This window comes from Salarias fasciatus, assembly GCF_902148845.1.
Source record: "Salarias fasciatus chromosome 7 unlocalized genomic scaffold, fSalaFa1.1 super_scaffold_4, whole genome shotgun sequence".
Classification (NCBI taxonomy): domain Eukaryota; kingdom Metazoa; phylum Chordata; class Actinopteri; order Blenniiformes; family Blenniidae; genus Salarias; species Salarias fasciatus.
Genome location: NW_021941229.1, coordinates 21,752,037 through 21,758,648, shown reverse-complemented (window position 1 = coordinate 21,758,648; position 6,612 = coordinate 21,752,037).

Sequence of the window (6,612 nt, the reverse complement as noted above, 5' to 3'; positions counted from 1 at the left end):
ATCTCTCCGGCGCCTCTCCCTCCGCTTCGTGGCCGCACTTATTTATCGCTGCGACGCACTGGGATGAACATCGGGGCGAAAGACGCGCAAACGCGCTGCGATAGCGGCGGCTACGAGCCCGCACTCCGGTATTGCCAAAAGTTTACCTCCCCGCCTCAAGCTGCCCGTATAAGCTTCTCGATGGGAGGAAGAAAAAAAAAAATGAGAGTGACGGCGCTGTCCATGGTGCTGAAAGCGGAAGTTACATCGCTCCGGAGAGGGAGGTTTAAATTGGCAGGCGCGCGCAGAAGGTAAACAGCCTCCTCGAGATGATTTAGTGCCAGGTAGAGTGAGTCACGTCGCAGGGAAGGAACGAGAACCTCTCACCCACGCAAGATATATCGAAATCTAAAATGCAAATGCAAACACAACCATTCATGGAATGACTCTTTTGGGCTTTTTTTTTTTAATCTCTCCGGAACTTTTCTTTTATTTTTTCTTTTTTTTTTTTTTAGGATACACTCATGGATCAGAGATGTCAAAAACATTTCAGTTCAGGGGCCACATACAGCCCCTTTCATTCTGAATGGACTGGAGTGGTAAAAAAATAGTGCCATAATAACTGAAAGTTAAATATATAAATGTAAGTTTTTCTTAGCTGTGGTACTGAGGATGAGATTAAAAAAAATGTATTCCTAGATCCAAACAGTCAACTAGTTTGCTCCATACAAAATTATAGTCTTGTTACATTTGCTATTGTGTTTGTTTCTTTAGGTTAGGTTTGAATAAACATCTCCTGATTCAAGTATGTTTTTGTCAAGTGAAAACTTAATGGGAGTCTGCTGCCTGGAAAACAATTTCATTTAATTATAGGCATTTGTTGAGAGCTTGGACACTTAACAGAACATTTTCTCAAAAACAAGTTTGTTTTTGGAGGACAAGGGATTTCTACAGAGATATGATTTATATAGTTAAAAATACCTTACAATTTGCAGCTTTCCTTATTGCAAAGATAATATAATAAAACAAAAGCAATCCATAGAATAAAAAAAATACATTAATTAAATTGTGAAGAGCTAGTTATAGTGAAACACAGCTTTTTTAAGTTAAATTGATGGCAAACAAAGAAGAAGTGTTAGGTTTGGTTGATGTGGGTATAACAAGTGTGAAATAAGTACTACTGCAGGAAACACTGTCTGTGATCCAAAGAAACACAATCTAACAAAAATAAATCATGCACGTCATAATCAAGGTTGAAGAGACAGATTTGTCACATGATTGCACAGTCACAAGTCGTGAGAAGACAACAATGAGCAACAATGAGACTTGAAACATCACGTCTGGGGAAAAAAAAGATGTTCATTTGAATGTAACTTGTGAGCATATGGATTTACTTTACATTTCTATCCCAGTAATTTATTTTGCATGCTGCCAATTGATAAGCTAGCCACATGAATATTCATAATTTAATTTTGAAACAGCACTGATATGTAACATGTCGATTTTGAGACCACATTGGATATTTGCTGCAGCATTCTGGGCTTGCCCCTGCATATTGTGTGATCTGCATGTTTGATTTGAAAAATTACACACCAGATGTCCTCCCTGACGCAGACTGGACTAGTTCAGGGTAAAGGGCCTTGCTCAGGGGCTCTCAGTGGAGACCCGTTAGCAGCAAGATTTGAACTTAGGGGAACAACATTGCGTTGCAAATATTTAGGGCATCAGTAATGTAGAAGTATGAAGTTTAATTTTAAAAAATTAAAGCATTTGAGTAGATGTAAATGTGCTATTACTCCTTGACTCTGCTACTTACACCCTGGGCACTCACAGGTAATTAGAACATTTTGTCTTATCTTTCCTTGTGTCATGCAGAAATTGCGTGATTGACACCTCCGTGACCCTCCCCTTAACACAAGAACACCTGTTACGGTGAGACAAATGAGACACATTACACCTCCATAATCCTCCATGGAGTCCAGCCACCTCAGTTAATTTCCATTGTGTCTCATCTTCAGCAGCTGCAGCAGGAGCAGAAGTTTTACAGGCCAGGAAGCCTCCTGTGGGGGTGCGAGGTGAATCTTCTGCAGGCAGGTTATTTTGGTATAATTTAATGCCAATTTATCACCATGACATGTCTCGCTGTGGTAGAACAAGTGTGTTTCTGGGCGTGTGTGTGTGTGTGTGTGTGTGTGTGTGTGTGTCAGTGTAGCAGCATGCAGTGATAGTTGGATACTATTGCACTCCTTTTCTGTGTGGGCAGTACAGTACTTACTCCATTGTAAATGTCCACAATAGGCTCTTAATTGGCTGGTCGTGTGGTTCTGGAGCTGCTCTGTTTCGGCCTGCCGTGACTGTCTGCACCACATAATAGGTCTAAAATGGATTCTCTTCTGGTGGCATTAGGATGCTTAGATCTCCTCAGTAATGGCATTGAGGGAAGCTCATGTATCTTTTTAGTGTGGGGTCCGATCTGACTGTTAGCAGAGTCTCTCTGGTGTGTGTGCACCTGCAAGGAGCAACGCAAGGTCAGACTGAACAAAGGTTTAAATGAAGGGCCCTCATCTGATTTATGTTTCAACACCAGGAAATTGATTTTTTTTTGTGGTAATGAGCTAAAGTGCATGGCACCTGCTTCCTGCAGAGCTGCAGCGATCCTGTTTATTTGATGTTCAAATACAGTCTGCAAAAGTATAAACGCCTTCTCGAGTTTTTTTTTTTTTTTTTTTTTAGACCTGTCTGGTCCAGGGAACATTGGATGCCTTCTGAAAGAAAGGCAGAAAAGACCAAGCAAACTACTAATGTAGCAGTTTGAAATGCTTGAATTAATACAAAACAGAATGGTGAAATGTCATCAAACACCTGTTATAATGACACTTTAATTTCCATCAAATGGGAAGCTTCAAAATTGAGTGCAAGTGATTCAGGGATGCTTAACGAATGGCAGGCGGAACATGTTTTATTTAAATCTCTGCCTTTTAAGCTCTGTTATTCTCTTTGTTATTGAGGAGTGTGGTGCCATTATGCCAAGATTTAAAGAGCTGTCTGAGACTTTCCAAAGAAGGATTTTAGGCGCCTTTTGATTTGAAGTTTTAATTTTAAATTGCAAAGCAATTTGGAAATATAAAAAAAAAAAATGCGCTGTGAGAAATTCATCTACCAGTGTTGTGGATCCATTATCCACTATCCACTAATGCATTTTTCTTCTGTACCAGTTCATCCCACTTAAGGCCACGGTGATGGAGACAGTGGGTGGAGGGAAGAACACATTGCCACATTCATCACAAGTGTTACACAAAAACACACACAATCAAACGCATTAACCTCTAATGCATGCATTATTATCGTAATTTACTTGTTTTGAAACCCACACATGCGCAAAGAATTATTCAAACTCTACTCGGAAAGAACGCAAACCCAGAATCAGACAGGGGATGATTTCAGTTTGAGGTAGCAGTGCTAACCACTACACCACCACAAGGCCCAAAGAGCAATTTGGTGAAGCTGTATAGAACATTCTGTATGTTTATGCCGTATAGTCACTGCTTAACTGCTGTTTTGCAATGTAAATAAGAACAGTTTGTTGTACATTCATGCACAGTTTGCGTGTTTTTGTTTACAAAGTACAAGGACTTTCAGCTGATTCAGAGGAGAATTGTTCATGAGGCAGGGGATTGCAGTCTGTGAGTAATGAAAATGGAATACTCCAGGCATAAAAAGGAACATTTGTTTGTTGGCAGGAGCGCTTCCCTGCGTGGTGTTGCACTGCCCACACACTGGACAGCAGGAGACACATCTCTCTGGCATGTGGGCCAATATTTAACTTCGTCTCAGAAGCATGAAGCAGCCACAGCTGACAACATGAAGCACAGCAGACCCTTTAATCTCGCCTGATGAAATGTTCAGCAATTACAACTTGAGAGAGGGAACATCAGCGACTCTGTATATTTTGTGTTTGATTGTCTTTCAGTGTGTAGATCTTGTTCGTGGGAGAAGACTCCCAATTAGGCGAATTAAGATGCAGCTGTTTCAACCTTTTGTTTTATCTCGCTGTTTGTTTTTTTTTTTTTTGGGGTTTTTTTTGCAGCTATAAATCCAATCATGGCAACAGGTTTGCTAGTTGGTGTGAGATGAGGACATAAAAATGTGTCTTCACACTTCTTCCACGGTAGTAGCGGGAGGATCACGACGGGGACGGCGGTGAGAAAGTGACGTACGGCGAAACAATCAGAGACGCCGAAAGTCGACACGGGGGATAGGAGTTGATGAAAGAGCGCCGCGTTTCCGAAACGTACCTGACGAAGAGGCTGTTATGCACGGCGGAGCTGGATGGGGATGTTGATTTAATGTGGCTGCGTGTTTGGATATTCCTCCTTGAGATTTATTTCCTGCCCATTGAGCTGAAAATGCAAATTGTTGAATTGTCTTGTTTGCATGCAGATGTATGTAAAACATCTTCATCGCAGGTGCATTGGTGAGGAAGAGTGTTTTCCCACACTCGCCCCTTTTACGCTTTCAGAAATACCACAAAAAAGCTTAGATTTAGCTTTATTATCCAACTTTGACAGGAAAATTGATTAACCTTCTGAAATGTGTCCTTGTTGGAGAGTTCTCTCATTGGTTCAGAGTTCTTTTCTTCTTCACATTTTGGTTTTGGTGGTTGTGCTTTTGAAAGAGAGGGGGAGCAAGAAGCAGTGGGAGTTAAAGAGGCCCAGTTTAAATTTAGTTCCTAATAGAATTTGTGTCTTTCCTCTTAGGCAAGCTGCCATTACTTCCCACTTTCATCACTTTCTCTCCTTTCTCTCTCCGCAGGGTTGATGCCTCAGTTAACTATTGAGAATATGTCCTATGCTGCCATTACGTCTCGGTAATGCTCCATTCACTCAGTGTGCCGAAGACCCAGTCGGGATGGGTCCATGACCTTGATCGGTTCAGCACTAAGAGGGAGAGCTCTATAAAAGTATGATTTAACAGCCCCCTGTGTGTTGATCTTGAGTCAGTATTAATGTATTAGATAATCACTCTATCAGCATTCAGCCCTCAGACCTTGGGAGGATAAAGGGTTGCCTGAATGCTTTGCAGAGAATGAGACCGAAAGAGGGTGGAGGGGGCGGACGAAAAACTGAAAGCAAGTGTGAGACAATTGAAAGGAGGGAAACAGAAATGAAAAGATCTCAGATTCGATCTATCAAGACCGACGACAAGTGGCAATGTTTGCCTCTTTTGTAAGTTATTTGGCATTTATCGCTCCAAAGGTTACATTTGAATTGAATCAACACCTCCGCGAAGCAAAGCACTGTTATTACTGACTTTCCAACAATGGGAATCTATTGCACGACTTCCATTAGAAAAAAGCACAGAAATCCAAGGCCTGTGCAAAAAAAAAAAAAAAACATATCAGATCTGCCAAAAAGTCCTGCAAAAGAAAAATGTGTTGTCTGGTGAATCATTCCTCACTCACTTATCTTCCTCTTTGAAGGTTTATGTTTGCAGGAAATCCACAAAAAAAGCTGTGGGGCCTTTGACGCTGCGTGTCAGCCGCCAGATGTTAAATGGGCCTTGGGTCTGGAGCGATACAGATAGCCATCTTTTGCAAAACATTAGATCCGATGATTGCGCTACGTGATTGCGTCCCGGCTGACGTACATTAGAATGTGTTGACAGCGTTGGCGGCACACGGTGAGGTAAATACCTTCCCCCTCGTGGTGCTCCCATCCTGCGGGATGATAATGTCATCAGACAAGCTGCTGGAGCCATTCGACAGCAGTTTCATCGATGTCGTGATGGAGTCAAGCACATTACGGGGCTCCTCCAATCATCGCTCCCAAAAATCATTAAAGCTTTATGGGACATTTGGAATCACAGGAGATGAATGAGATTGTTAACATCTAACCTCTATGACCTTATCTCATTCATCAAACAAAAGGAGGTTGTTCTTCTCGGATGGTCTAATATACACACACACTGGTGTGGATTTTTTGCAGTTGATTATAAATTTCATCCAGTAGAACGACCATCAGGTTGCCTGTTATGCTTTCTGCGGGTCGAACCTGGATGTTGGTGTAGAGCAGGAGTGTCAAACACATTTCATTTCAGGGGCCACGTACAGCCAAATTCCATCTTAAGGGTGCTGGAACTGGAAAATACTGCTACTATAACCTTTAAGTTTTAACTTTAAAGTTTCTCCTTGTTGTGCTGCAGAGGATACGTGATGAACGTCTCCATTATTCTTACAAAACCAAACAATTACGACAGAACATGACTGCAATCTTAACATGAAACCGGTTTCAATGATATCCACTGATGCAAAACTCAGTGAAAAACATTCTATACTGTTGCATTGTTGCATTATGGGTGTTTTTGCAAATTCACCCTGACAGAATGGTGTAAAGATATCGTAACAATTATAGATACGATAAAAACATAGTAGCAAATAGACTGTTTTCAGTTTGTGCACGTTTTGCAGCGATCTACAAAGAAGAAAGCCGTGAGTGACAGCCAGTAAAAGCAGGTGTATTGAAATGAGGCTGCTTTAGACCCCGTTTACATGACAACAATCTGTTGGACACTGTAGCATTACAGTGTTTGTTGAGTGATTGGAAGGAGTCCTGACCTGCCATAAGCATAAAAATG